We start from the raw sequence: 15,000 nt of genomic DNA, 5'->3' as shown, positions 1-15,000 counted from the left end.
GGTATATGCCAAGCCATAGAATTATGCCTGGCGGTATTACTGAGAATTAATAAGCAACATTTACATTTTACCTTCTATGATAGGTATCGTGTTGTCCGTCCGCCAGATGGTGCTTCGGGATATCCCCAACCTGATGGAATAGTGACTGGCATGATTGGGATGGTTGCGAGACGCGAAGCTCACTTGGCTATTACAATCATCGCCATAAATGGTAATAATACTAGCAATATACTAAGTAAGTATATTTGCCGTTGTGGTAGAAAATATATAGTTCTACTATTATCATCCTTAAAAGAAGAACAAGAAGATGAGGAATTAGTTGTCGTCGTCGTCGTCGTCTTCGTCGTCGTAGTAGTAGTAGTAGTAGTAGTAGTGGTAGTAGTGGATGTCGCTGTTGTAGTAGTTATAATAGTAACTGCCATAAATCGTAATAGTATCAGAAATAGATCTGAAAAGTGAAATTCTTCGTAGATGTGATAAATAGGTTACCATTACTGATGTAGTCAATACATTTGCTTATATAGACTGACTACCACATCATATATCATGAACATCCGAGGGTCGATGTGGAGAGTATTAGAACATTGTTGAGTGTGGAGGGTAGTAGAGAAAAAGCGGTAAGATGTGAAAGCGGGGAAGAGTGTAATGCCAGGCTGACACTTGCACGACTTTTTGCCACGAATTTGTCGTGGCAAGTCGTGACATTTTGTGACACGAACTGGAAAATAAAAAAAAAAAATATATCCTCAGAATCACAGCTCACCTGTCCACATTGACACAAACTGGCACGGCGAGTTCACGACGAGTTCATGCATAGTTTTAGCATAGTTTGGGTACTTCCCACATCGTCCCGGCGAGTTCACGAACAGTTCGCGCATAGTTCACGCCGCGTTCACAAAATTTTGTTGTGACTAAAATTTTGAACATTTCAAAATTCTCGTCACGACATGCCATGATGTCACGACAGGTTCATGACGTGTTCACTCCAGTTCACGACGAGTTCACGCCAGTTCACGACTCGAGTCGTGACAATGCGTGCCACAAATTCGTGCATGTGTCAGGGTACCTTAAGGGAAATTTTCAGCGCAGGTTTATCCGGTTGAAGTTAATTGCAAAATTTTCCACCTTTGGAAATAACATTTGTTCTAAATGGGCCAGTAATATGCATCAGGGTATTTTTGACTCATATTATTTGTAGTTGATTCTTTGGATGAAAACTATTATGTTGTAAGGATGTAAATAATCAAACCTAAAAGGACACCAATCTTTATTTGCTGATGAAAGAAATTTCTTGTCCTATCTATTCATATGCACATAATTCTAGATGCACATGATAAACATAATCAGATTAAAAGAAAATCCTAACTCATACAATCTCAATTGTGATTTTTGAATAAACGTCTTATTCTATTTTCAGAAAAAAGAGAAGAAGTCGTTGACTTCACCATTGGGTATTACCGTGGTTTCCTCAAGATCTACTCAAGAGCTCCCAAACAGAAGAACAGGGCATTAGCGGCCCTGTCTTCCTTTACATTGCAGGTATTGCTTTATTTGTGTGTGTGCCATTATTTTCTATAAAATAACTTCTCATGGCTCGAAACTAGATCAAGCTTGAACCAAAAAGGTGCAATGTTGTTGGCATGAGTAAAATAATTGGTAAATTATATAGATGAATATTTTGTATCAGCAGGAATCTCTTTTTATTTGAAGTTGAATATTTAGCAAGTAAGTCTGTTGGCATTCTGTCATATTCTACATTGATGAGATGATATTTATGCAGGGAGAGTAGCATCATCTGCATGTGCAACGAGCTTGTTTTCTAGTCCATACCACACGTCATGCGTATATATCAGGAAAGGTAATGAGACAAGAACACAAATCTAAGGAACTACTATATTCCATTACTCACTTTTGTTCCAATCAAGAATAACTCTTTACAATAATACTTGAAAATTCAATGATGATGTAGAAAAGACCCACCTACTCCCAACTGCTAGACTTTGAAAACAAAGGCAGTGCTAAAATCAACACCCAATCACACAAACTTCCTGACCATAATCAAAGAATTTCTATACAGTATTGAAAATATTAAGAAGGGCATTACATGCTTCAAGGCCTTTCCAAATGCCAAATTGCAGACTAGGGAACAGAGGATTACCTTTAGCATACCTGTTTAAAAATTTGGACAAAAGATATCCAAAATGTTTAGATAATGTAAAAGCTATGGAAATTGGGCGTTAATATGCAGGGTTAGAGCTACCACAAACACCTTTACATGATGGAGTAACATTATCCATTCCCTAGTAAGTGCAAAAAGAACCTCTTCTTACTAACTTTCTAAAAACTAATGGAAACTACCCTTTGAGTCTACACCCCCATAAACATCAAGGTCTGTCAGTGGTGTTTTGATTTCACGAGATCGAAAAGCTAATCTAGTTAGCTTAGCCATATGAAAATTGGAAGGAGAAAAATCAAGCTTTTAATTTCTCTGCTTACTATCAAACACATCAGCCGAAAGAGTTGCCTATTCCTTTGGCCAGTGAGTGACAAAGCCATCTTATTTAAGTAACAGGGGAACAATTTTGTCTATACCAAAATGTAGATTCAACGGTAGCCCACCACTTATGTTCCCGGGTCAATCCAGAAAGGGTTTCATTCATGGTAAAACTGTATTCCTTTAATTTTGAAGCATAAACTCTCTGTGAAAGAGCACTTATCTGAGTATAGTTATTCCAAATCAAATATATGTTACCCTTCTAAAGATGAGAGGTTTCCCGATTCTCTAAATGAGCACGTCTAAAATCATCATTAATTTAGATGTCTTTCACTAGGTATTTTAACTTGTTAGAAGTATTACGTCTATTAATTTTCATTCAAGAGAACAACAGGCTGAATACTTATATACAATTGCGATCAATTCAAATGCAGAATATCACCCAAAATGCCATTCCAGTCTGCTTTAGAGTATACAGTCTTACTAACGAAATCATGGCATGATCAGGTTCCTTAACTTAAGAACAAACCTTAGTTGTTATAAAGTCTGAATTTCATTACATCCACATTCATAGCAAGAATTAGGAGAAGCAGTGTACTCAGTCCTAATATACCCAGACAATCCCTTTGCCCTAAGGATAATTCTAGAATGCGATTGATAACTCCACACCCTGTATTACCCCGCAAGTGACTAAACACCAGGTATATAATTAAGTAACTAGGTTGTCAGAGCCACAATTATTTTTCTTTAGCAGTAGACGGAAGTTGTTTCCACTTCGCTTTTCTACATTCTTTGGAATGCAAAAATAATAATAATGATGCACTACTATTAAGATTACTATAATGATGATTCCATCGTGTCTGATACAGGTATGGATGTGCATCATGGCTGCAACCATAGTCACAGGATTACTGGCCTACCTAACTGTGGATGCGTTAGATGCCAATCGTAAGGAAACGTCACATCTTGGGAGAGCTCAAGACTACGTCTTCAGTATGTTTAGGAATCTGGTTGTTCAAGGAAATCGTCTTCATCCTCGGAAGTGGCCGGAAAGACTGATATTTCTGTCATGGTATTTCTTTTGCCTTATTGTGTCAGGTAAGATTATTGATTATGGAATTAGGTGTAACTGAAATGTCTAGTATACAGCAATCTTCTCGAGTATACTTATGATTTGATAATATTTTTTTTGTGTTAGTATAAAGCAAGGTTGCCAGAAAAAAGAGTAGAGGCTGGTTAGAATGTAAGTGACAGCCACAAAGTGTAAGATTTAACAACGATTAATCGATACTTTCATCTCGTGTTGGTAGTTATCAGATTATAATCGATCTAAACAGCCTTTAAATATAAAGAGAAGATTATCCAGGATATTCATCATTGCTAGGATTTTAAGTCCTCATTAAAGGAGGCAAAATTACGTTCTCCTAATTCACTTTCAAAGATTTGAATTTCTGTGATCTGTTACACTTTGAGGTCAGTTTCCCTAAGTTCATTGTTATATAAGATGGATAAAAAATCACCCTTAGGCTCTTATGGAAGTATGTTGAACCTAAATGAACAAATGCTTTATGACAAACAATGCCTACGGAGGATCTAATTAATTAAACTGAACACAAACATTTCAACGAAAATGATACAGTAATTATTCATACTAATCAGTACTATCGTAGATGCTTGCATGAAAACACTACAAGCTAACCGGACACGAGTTGTGTTTGATCTAGATTATTTTTGCAACAGTAGTAATCTGGCTTATTTTGATACTACATAAGGTCATCATCAACATGCAAGTTAACAGTGAAATCTCAAAAACTCCTATATTTAGATATTTATCTGCGCATTTTATTGACATATTCCATAATCAAATTCACCATGATGATTCCCATATATATTCATCGACTTACTCCTCTTAATCCTTTAAAGGACATTCCAAAATCAAACCATTGTTCTCTAGCCTTGGGTAATGCCATAGCTTCTGTACAATGGTCTCCCACTGTCTTGGGTTAGAGATCTCTTGTTCGATGGTACACCCAGGCACTCTATTCTATCTTGTTTCTCCTCCTTTTGCTAATTTGAAGTTTTTATCCTCTTGTTACTTTCATGTTTTTTTTTATAGTTTATATATGAAAGATTTATTTTAATGTTATTATTGTTCTTAAACTTCTGTAGTTTTTCCCTATTTCTTTTCCTTGTTGGAGTCCTTGGACTTTTAGCATCCTGCTTTGCCAGTTAAGGGTGTAGCCTAGCAAGTAATAATAATAATAATAATAATAATAATAATAATAATAATAATAATAATAATAATAATAATAATAATAATATGGTACTGATTAAAACCAGGACATATTCTATCATTAGTAGCAAGGATAATCATGGCAATTATCAATGATATTGTAAATTAATTCATGTCACATTTAGTGTAGTGCTTTTTATTTAATTCAAAGTAGGGAATTACATACGGTAGTAGGTTTAAGAATTTAGATTTTCAGATATTGGTTCTAGATTTCATGATTTTAGAACTATTCTTGTTTATAAGATTTTATATTTCCTAAATATAATTTCATAACCATTAGAGATTTCGTACCAAATCGAAGTATAATCAACATTCATTTTCCATTGAATGATTGAAGAAAAATTAATATCAAACCCATAAATCAAAACTTAAAAATAACAAGTTTATTATTTATATTGATTGAATTTTAGAGGAGTATTAATTAGAAAACTATTTCAGCTTTATATTCAGGGATGCTGACAGCTGTCCTGGCTATTCCCTCCTACGAAAAGCCAATTGACTCTTTAGAAGACTTACCCAGAGCAGTGAAAGATGGCTATACCATTGGCGTTATGGCAGACTCGACCAACGAATATCTTTTCAGGGTGAGACATTTAACCAGAGGAGACACACATGAAACTGATCTTGCTAATTTACTTAATACTGAATAACAATTTTTTTTCTATATCGAATAAACACTATTTTATAAACATTGCTTTAAGTAAAGGAGAGATGAAACAATTCTTGCTAATTTAACTGATACTGAGGAGCGTAAAAAAAATTTCCTCATCGATTAGATACTATTTTGTGAATATAGAAAGGTTGATGTTAATCATTGCAAAAATATTCGAATGATTTTTTCATATGATAATAACTGTATTTGAGTTTAAAATGTGTAAAATTCATGTTATAGAATATAGGTATTTGTAAAGATAAAAAATATATTGTGTACAGTATACGATAATACCCTACAATGATATTAACCATCAAATTCAATATTTGAAAAAAGAAAAAAAAACTTGCTTCATGTACCAGATTCATTTACATGAGAGAGAGAGAGAGAGAGAGAGAGAGAGAGAGAGAGAGAGAGAGAGAGAGAGAGAGAGAGAGAGAGAGAGAGTGTGTTGCTCTTCCAAACAGATCTAATCAAATAATACCCTATGTATTAGTACTATTTATAAGATATTCGCTCTCATATTCTTTTCCATAGAATCCTATTTATCCTTAAATCCTATAATAACATTTTAGTTTTTTATTATAACTTTTGGATTCTATCTGTTATCAACAAGTAATCTATTTGATATCGATTATTATCGGTGGTTAGGATGCAACCGATGGAATCTACAAGAATACTTGGAAATTGTTCACTCACGAAGATAGGTCAAAGAGCTTCGTTGACAGTCCTGCCACAGGAATTGCAAGAGTAAGTATTACGTCATAGAAGATTCACAATCTGTTTTTGATTAGTGTTACTCATATAGTCTTTTTCAATGGTTAATGGAGGAAGATCGAAGCGCGCATGCGTAAAATTGATATCTTAAAATCAAACCAAAGAAAGAAAAACTCAAAACAGCAATAACAAGGAATGGTAATGGTATCAATTTTATATCTGCAATGAGAAATGATATTTTCCCTTTATAAACAGTTATTACAGGAAAGGCTTTTAACTCTATAATTATTTTCATAGTGGTTTAAATGAAATAACGTATAGCTATTGACGTAGACAGCGCTGAAGGTCAATAAAGTCTTAGTAATACATAAAAGTAACTACCATCTATCATCCAGTAAATATGCCTTATTTGGTACTATTCATTCTCAGACATTAAAGATTATTAAGATAAACTTGTAATATATATTTCTTTAGTGTCAAAGTATTGATAATGATGATTAAGTTAATGTTTCTGATCAGGATTATTTCCCCAATCATAAAAAATAAGTCATCAATTCAAAGGCAGAATACTTCGGTTACTTCAATTCTATATTGATGATATCGGGTTTTTCTTTATTTGTGTATTAAGAGAATCTTCATTTCTTGTGAAAAATGAGAGTATAAATATCACTGATATACATATGTGGGATACTTGTCCTTTGATTGTATGCAGAAACATTATTGAAAATAATATGAAATATTCCAATGATTCCATTACTTTATTAACATTATTTATGAACGTGCATTTTAGATCATGAAGTGATCAGAATAATGCCCTTAAGAATTTTTTTTTTTTTTTTACCAACAAAAGGTTCTAGAAAGGAAATATATCTACATGGGGCCTGCTGTTTTGGGGGATGCATTGGCCAAAAAACATGGAACCAATCAGTTTCACTTCGGGAGGGAGGTGTTTTATCCCCAGGATGTTGCTATTGCTTGTCCGCCAGGTGCACCTTATCTCATTACCTTTAATCGAGTGTAAGTGGTCACATTTCTGTCACATATATGTATGTATATATATATATATATATATATATATATATATATATATATATATATATATATATATATATATATATGGGCTCAGGCCATGTCTTCCTGATGGAAGTTCCTTCATTAGTAGCTTCCTTGGTTATATTTGACTACAGTGATATATCCCAGAGAATTTACCGAAGGTATCCAGAATTCTAACTCCTGGAGTGAATATCCCTTAAAATATGCTATCGCGTAATCAGAGGACGTATTCTTGACACGTCTCATAGCTATCTACACCCCTAATAGCGTTTCCGCTTCTAGGGGGAAAAAGTGGAAAGAATATAGAAGAGTCGTTAAAGAGGCAACGCTCTCGACATTCTTACTGTACTGTAAATAGTGCACCGAATCGCCACCGCGAGGCGCCACCAAGCCATTCTTTCTCTTGTAGCTTCGTTGACCGGTGTTATCCCGTGTTATCTCTCGCTATTTTGGAGTTATTTGTCGCTATGATGTTTTCACCAGCCTCATCAGCTTCTGGAAAGTTAGGTAATATCTTTGGATTGTGTAATGTAAGCTCTTGTCAGTTTTTCTCTTTGATTGAGATCGTAATTAACGTAACAAGAGCTGTTGCCAGCCGGATGGCGTCTTGAACGCGGTCGTTCTTCCTCTACATCTAGTTAGCCAGTACGACTTTCCCGGCATTATTTGCTTTAATAACTTTAGCTATTTAGTATTTTAGCTAGGGATTTTTATATTATGTCATCGTTGTCGTGGATTTGGCTATTTATGTTCGAGCCTCACGAGTACTAGGCTTCCTAGCCTAGGCACCTACACACTTCATGCATGATATAACCTTCGTGGTAAAGTTTTATTGAAGCTCAGGCAATATTTTATACAATTAAGATATTACTGCATAAATTTTCTTCTTCCAAGATAGTATACAAGAGAGTTTCGGTGAACGATTCTCTATGCTCCTAGACTTACTAGCCTAGGGGCTTTAGCATACTTTCATACATGTCCCCAGTTGCTCTTGTATTGTCTTCTAAGGTGAAGTTGATGCCTCCTATACCTTCTAAGTTGATACCAATCTCTTGGCGAGATTTAAGAGCAATTCCCCTTCCCTCTGATAAGCCTAGGCTACCCTCAGTTAGCTTTGCTGTGAACTGAGTTCTGGAAAAATTTACTGGGGTGTTTCGTTTCTTTCTCTTAACCACTGAGTCGGTTGTTGAGCTTAGAACGGGACATCAGAGTAAAGTCTGTGTTAGGCATCTTACTCTCTCGGTGAAATGATTTCCCAAATCAGGTTAAGTTGTCTATACAGGAGGCTAGGCCTCCCTAGACCATACGTGGAGGTTTCTGTTTTACAATTCCTCCTTCCTCGGTCTAGCAGACAGTCCTGTGCTAGTGGATCCTAGACCGAAGAAATTATTTCTTCATTGTCTAAGATACCTGGTACGAGATTCTGTTCTCTTGCGAGATTGTGTCCTATGGCCGCTTTCTCACTTGACTAACCCAACCGGGGGAAATGATTTCCCCTACTTGAGGTTACCTAATGAGATCAGAATCCTTTAAGTTGGGTAATGCCTTGGGGTATAACCTTACTTATAGGACTTTTCCCCCTTCCCCGCTGTCTCTTTTGTGTTGGATGAACCATCACCCTCCCTGGCCGCCATTCTATATTTGACCCTAAGAGTAATCTATAGAACTGGCCTGAGGTTCCCTGTCTGCTGCCGGCCGGGCCGGCTGCCGGCAGGTACTCTCATAATCATTAGAGTGTTCTTCAGTCCTCCCTTGGACTGCCTTCCATAGCTCATATGGATGGGATATGGTTGGGTGGAAGCCCGAATATAATTCCCCCTTCCACTTGAACCCTCATTCGGGATGTAGGCCGGCAAGGCTGAGCCTTTGCCTTCCTCCATCCTCTCTCTTTTTCTCTACCTTCCCTTATACTGGGCCGGCCGCCGGCAGCTCATAGCTGTCGGCGGCCATTTTGGTTGTCTGTCGGCCGGCAGTTACTCTGCCGCCACTTGCCGGGGGTGTCGCTGAGCGATAACCCAACGACAATAAACATACTATGACCAGTGGCCGGCAACTAAGTTGTTGGCCGGCAGTCGGCCACCCAAAGTATAGATCTGAAGACAGTAACTGCCTTCAATAGCCCAGAATAGGCCGGCATATGTCGGCAAGGCTGGCACATGTCGGCAGGCCCGGCATATGTCGGCAGGCCCGGCATATGCCGGCAGGCCCGGTAGGTCTGGCGGCAGAGTCAGTGCTGTAGCCCAAAAGTTTTTCCAACCTACGAGGTGCTTCATGGGCAGCCTGAGACCATCACATATAAGAGAATGATCCTCTGTAGCTCTTAATGGTTATCAACCATTAATTTACCCCCAATATTGAACCTGGGACATTGGGTTAAGAAGACACTTTATATCAAAGGATATTATCTTCCCATACAAAATTCATTAAGAATTTATTGTTCAATATTGGAGGAGGTCATAGCAATGGGCTGGACAGGAAACACAAGTAGGTGTCTTTCATATTCTCTAGCTTACTCTATCCAAGCTAATATTTAAAAAAAAAAAAAAATGTATGCTGAAATTTGAGAATTTTACCGAATACTTATATGCTTTCTTTCTTTACAGGAGGAGCATCCCGAGTGCGGGAACAGCTTTTGCAGGGTCCGTAGCAAGAACTTCTACAGCCATGACATGTGCAGGGCCCATACTCGCTGCGCAGTCACCAAGGGGGCTCTCAAATACTGGGACCCACAGGTATGTACCGTTTGTGACAAACTGGTAAAAGAGGCTTTCGATGATCAAAAGTCTACTGAGTCAAGGGATGCAGCAAGGGACACGCTGCGAAAATGGGTCAGGGGCTTTCAGAACAACACCTCTGGCCCATACCTTCCTAATGTGAGGATGAGGGACTGTCTTTTCCCCAGGGCATCTGTGGATGCAATCATTCCCCAGGCTCAACCTGAGATTCTCCTAGTACAGATTCCGATGGAATCTGTTGTTTCGGACGCCTTGAAGGGCATCCAATTAGATGGCAACATGTTGGTCGTCTCAGAGGAGACTGAGAACAGTCTCCTACTGGAAGAACTGGAGCAGGAGGATGACGTACCTTCTGAGGCTGAAGTCGATAAGACCGAAACGATTTCGGTATCATCAGCCACGGTGATTGAGCCGGTGCCTTCGACTTCATCTACTGCACCCCAGTTAGATTCCATGACGAGTACGTTGCACTCGCTGCTGTCTATGGTGCAGGACATTCACAAGAAATCATCCGAGAAAGAAGCTTCTCTTCGGACGGAGATGCATCAGCTGGTTGCAACACGTTTAGCCCCGAAGAAGCTAAACGTCAAGGATCTCCCCGCTTTCTCTGACGTTAACCCTTGGAGATATGCAGAGCATATGCCTATGTCGAGGGGGGGGAGATCTTCCTCTCGGAGAAACTGGGCACTGTCCCAGTAGAGGAAATTGAGTTTTGGCCTAGCAAAGGGGCCTACCCGGACTGCTAATTCCTTCTAAGGACGGAACCTGCATCCAAGGAGGAAACAGAGCCGAAGGAGACGATTGTCCTCGAACTGTCTAAGGCTCAGGCCTTATATACAACCACCTTGAAAGAGAGGGCCTTTACTAGTTCCAAGGTGCCGGCTCTCAGCAAAAAGCACCCGTCCTTTATTACTAACCCCAAACGTGCCTTCCCCTTTATGGACAAGGGGTTTAAGGCAGCCTTAAAGGCAGTTGAAGCAGGGAAACCTTGCCCTACACTGGAGGAGTGTAGACCCTTTTCCCTTGCTTTTCCATCAGATGATAAAGACTGGAAGGATGTTCATAACACCTTCACAGTTGGGAAGCTGGAAGCAGATATTGCTGGACAACAGTTCGGCGAAGACCTCCCGAAGCTGCCAGAGTCTCTCCTGCACAGGGAACAAGAGACTAAAGAATGTCTTGCTGCTTCCATGTCTCTGCAGACTGGCTTAGAGACTATGGCAAGCATCCCGGATACCCCAGATATGTACATGGTCTTTGCCAAATCTCATTTGGCGACAGTCACCAAGGACTTGTACAACTTTATCAAAGCCCGAAGGACTTGTAGAGAGTTCGTGTTCGCCTCGGCTGCGGTGAGACACAAACCAAGGAAGCTCATAGCCTCCAATATCTGGGGAAAAGACCTCTTCCCAAGCAAAGTGGTCAAAGAGGTCGTGGACAAAGCCGCTACGGAGAACAGGAATCTCCTCTCCAAGTGGGGCTTGTCCAAAAAAGAAAATCTTCCGCTGACGAGGGTCCCCAGCCGAAGAATAAATCAAAACGACCAAGAGTGCCCTCTCGGCCTAGAAAACAGCAACAGCTTCCCATGGCCACGATGCCCCAGACGGTGGCACAACCAACCACCACCTTCCAACTGGTGCCCAAAATGCTGGCGACCCAATCGCCAGTGTTCACCCCAGTCTTTGAAAGCCAATCGACGACTTTTATGCCAAAGTCTCGAGGTTCCTTTTGAGGATCCTCTAGACGCCCCTTCAGAGGTAGGGGTAACAAAGGTGGACGTGCCCAAGGAGGCAAGTCCTCCAACCAGCACTCTAAGTGAGATGCTACCGGTAGGAGGGAGACTTCTCCTCTTCCGGGATCGTTGGACCTTCGATCCCTGGGCCCACAGCCTAATCAAGAACAGACTTGGGTGGAGTTGGAGCTCAACTCCACCAAACTTTCCTCAAATCTTCCAGCACTCACCCACATTCTGGAAGAATATGTTCAGGAACTCTTGAACAAAAGAGTTCTACGGAAGGCAAAGTCCATCAGATTCCAAGGAAGGCTATTTTGTGTTCCGAAGAAGGATTCGGAAAAGCTCAGAGTCATTCTGGATTTATCACCACTCAACAAGTTCATAGTGAACCATAAATTCAGAATGCTGACGCTTCAACACATAAGGACCCTTTTGCCCAAACGGGCATACACAGTCTCCATAGACATGACGGATGCGTACTGGCATGTTCCAATCAACTGTCAAGTTTCCCCCTACCTAGGGTTCAAACTACAGAAAAGAAAGTACGTTTTCAGAGCCATGCCCTTCGGTCTAAACATAGCCCCAAGGGTATTCACCGAGCTTGCGAATGCAGTCATTCATCAACTACGCCTAAAGGGGATCCAGGTAGTAGCCTACCTGGATGACTGGCTGGTGTGGGCAGCATCCGAGGAAGAGTGCATGCAAGCCTCCAAGCAAGTGTTCCAGTTCCTGGAACACTTAGGATTCAAGATCAACTTGGCAAGTGTCGTCTATCTCCAGCTCAAAAGTTCCAGTGGCTGGGCGTCCACTGGGATTTACAGTCACACTGCCTTTCCATTCCATCAAAGAAGAGGAAAGAGATAGCAGAATCTGTCAAGAGACTTCTTCAATCCGACAGGATATCAAGAAGGCAACAGGAGAGAGTGTTGGGGTCCCTCCAGTTTGCCTCAGTGACAGATCCAATATTGAAAGCACAATTAAAAGATGCATCAGGAGTTTGGAGAAACTACGCATCAAACGCTCGAAGAGATCTACAAAGACCGATTCCAAATCGTCTGCGATCACTACTCAAACCATGGTCGGAAGCCAAGAACCTGAAGAGCAAGGCACCTCGGAAACCACCTCCACCGGCAGTCACCGTTCACACGGACGCCTCAAAAGAGGGGTGGGGAGGTCATTCTCATCATCGGAAAGTCCAGGGAACCTGGTGTTCCCTCTTCAAGACCTTCCACATCAATTTTCTGGAAGCCATGGTGGTTCTTCTCTCTCTGAAGAAACTGGAACTTCGCTGCTCAATCCACATCCGTCTGGTTCTAGACAGCAAAGTTGTAATGAGATGCCTAAATCGACAAGGCTCGAGATCGCCTCACATAAATCAAGTGATACTGGCCATCCTCCGTCTAGCGAAGAAGAAGAGATGGCACTTGTCAGCAGTCCACCTTCAAGGGTTCCGCAATGTGACAGCGGACGCTTTATCCAGGGTCAACCCGATAGAGTCAGAATTGTCCCTAGATGCAAAATCATTCTCCTTCATATTACGCAAAGTCCCAGGACTGCAGATAGATCTCTTCGCAACGAGCGACAACAAGAAGCTACCCCGGTATGTAGCCCCGTACGAGGATCCTCTAGCGGAAGCGACAGACGCAATGTCCATAGATTGGAACAGGTGGTCCAAAATCTACCTGTTCCCTCCAACCAACCTTCTGCTGAAAGTCCTCGACAAACTGAGATCCTTTCGAGGGATAGCAGCAATAGTGGCCCACAAGTGGCCCAACAGTGTTTGGTTCCCTTTGATCACGGAACTACGCCTGAAGCTGATCCCGTTGCCGGACCCAGTTCTGACTCAGCAAGTGCAGAAATTGACTGTCTCAGCTTAATCAAAGAAAACCCAGAACCTTCATCTCATGATTTTCTTGCCCTAGCGGTCAAGAAACGGTTCGGGATTTCTAGGGACAGTATTAACTTCTAAGAAGAATACAAATCAAAGTCAACATGAAGACAATATGAGTCTTCCTGGAATAAAAATTGGTGGCCTTTGTCAAGGCAAAGAAACCTAAGGAGATTTCTACGGATTTCTGCTTGTCCTTCTCCATCCATCTTCATGAACAAGGTTTAGCAGCCAACACGATTACTACATGTAAATCTGCCCTAGCCAGACCAATACCATATGCCTTCCAGGTAGACTTTTCTAATGAAATCTTCAACAAGATTCCAAAAGCCTGGGCTAAACTTCGGCCCGCAGCTCCTCCAAAACCCATTTCATGGTCTTTGGATAAGGTTCTTCACGTAGCATCAACTCTGAACAATGAGGATTGCTTGCTGAAAGACTTGACTCAAAAGGTGATATTCTTATTTGCATTAGCCTCAGGAGCCAGAGTTAGCGAAAAAGTGGCCCTCTCGAGGGATGATTGCCACATTCAGTTCACAGACGCTGGAGAACTGAACCTCTTTCCGGACCCGACGTTTCTCGCCAAGAACGAGCTGCCCACTAAGAGATGGGATCCCTGGAGAATCTGCCCTCTGAAGGAAGAAGCATCCCTCTGCCCAGTGGAATGCCTAAAGGTCTATCTTCGTAGAACTTCAGACTTTAAGGGAGGTCAGCTTTTCAGGGGAGAGACGTCTGGTTCAACATTATCCTTGAAACAGTTAAGGGCGAAAATCACCTATTTTATACGCAGAGCGGATCCAGACAGTACACCTGCAGGTCATGATCCGAGAAAAGTTGTCTCGTCTCTGAATTTCTTTCAGAAGATGTCGTTTGAAAGCCTTCCTGCTTATACTGGTTGGAAGTCAACCAGAGTTTTCTTCAAACACTATGCGAAGCAATTACAGGAAATAAAATTTCATGTAGTGGCGGCAGGCAGTGTTACAAAACCTGCCGCTTGATTACTACGAAGACCAGTGCACTAATTGGGACTTTTAGTGAAGAGTGTACATGATAGACTCATAAGACATATCACGTTGAGTATTGTGTTTAGTGATAACACTATAGACTGTTCTCTCTACACAGGTAACATTAAGCATAAAAGACTGACACAAGTGTCAGGCATACTTATATGCACAGTGTTCCTAGTAACAACAGAATACATAGTGAAATTTTATATTTCCCTTACAGTGGCTAATGTTTTCCTTTTCTGTTGAAACTTATTTTAATTATGTTATTACTATTTATGCTTTTATGCAGAATTGTTCTGCATAAGATGTAATTGAATACAACCATGATTTCTATTTTTGTAATAAACAATAGAAGGAATCTTTGCGTCCCTTTTGCCTCAAACATTCTAGATTAAGAATAAAGTTAGAGCATCCTTGATTCTTTTA

The 15,000-nt window shown here is 40.3% G+C and overlaps 1 pseudogene; it reads left to right on the top strand.

Moving 5' to 3' along the window:
- The window catches only part of LOC137615677 (glutamate receptor ionotropic, delta-2-like), a 40,694-nt pseudogene that overhangs the window by 18,259 nt on the left and 7,435 nt on the right, over positions 1 to 15,000 (top strand).

The sequence above is a fragment of the Palaemon carinicauda genome, chromosome 2, assembly GCF_036898095.1.
Source record: "Palaemon carinicauda isolate YSFRI2023 chromosome 2, ASM3689809v2, whole genome shotgun sequence".
Lineage (NCBI taxonomy): Eukaryota > Metazoa > Arthropoda > Malacostraca > Decapoda > Palaemonidae > Palaemon > Palaemon carinicauda.
This window is presented reverse-complemented; position numbering and strand designations above follow the sequence as displayed.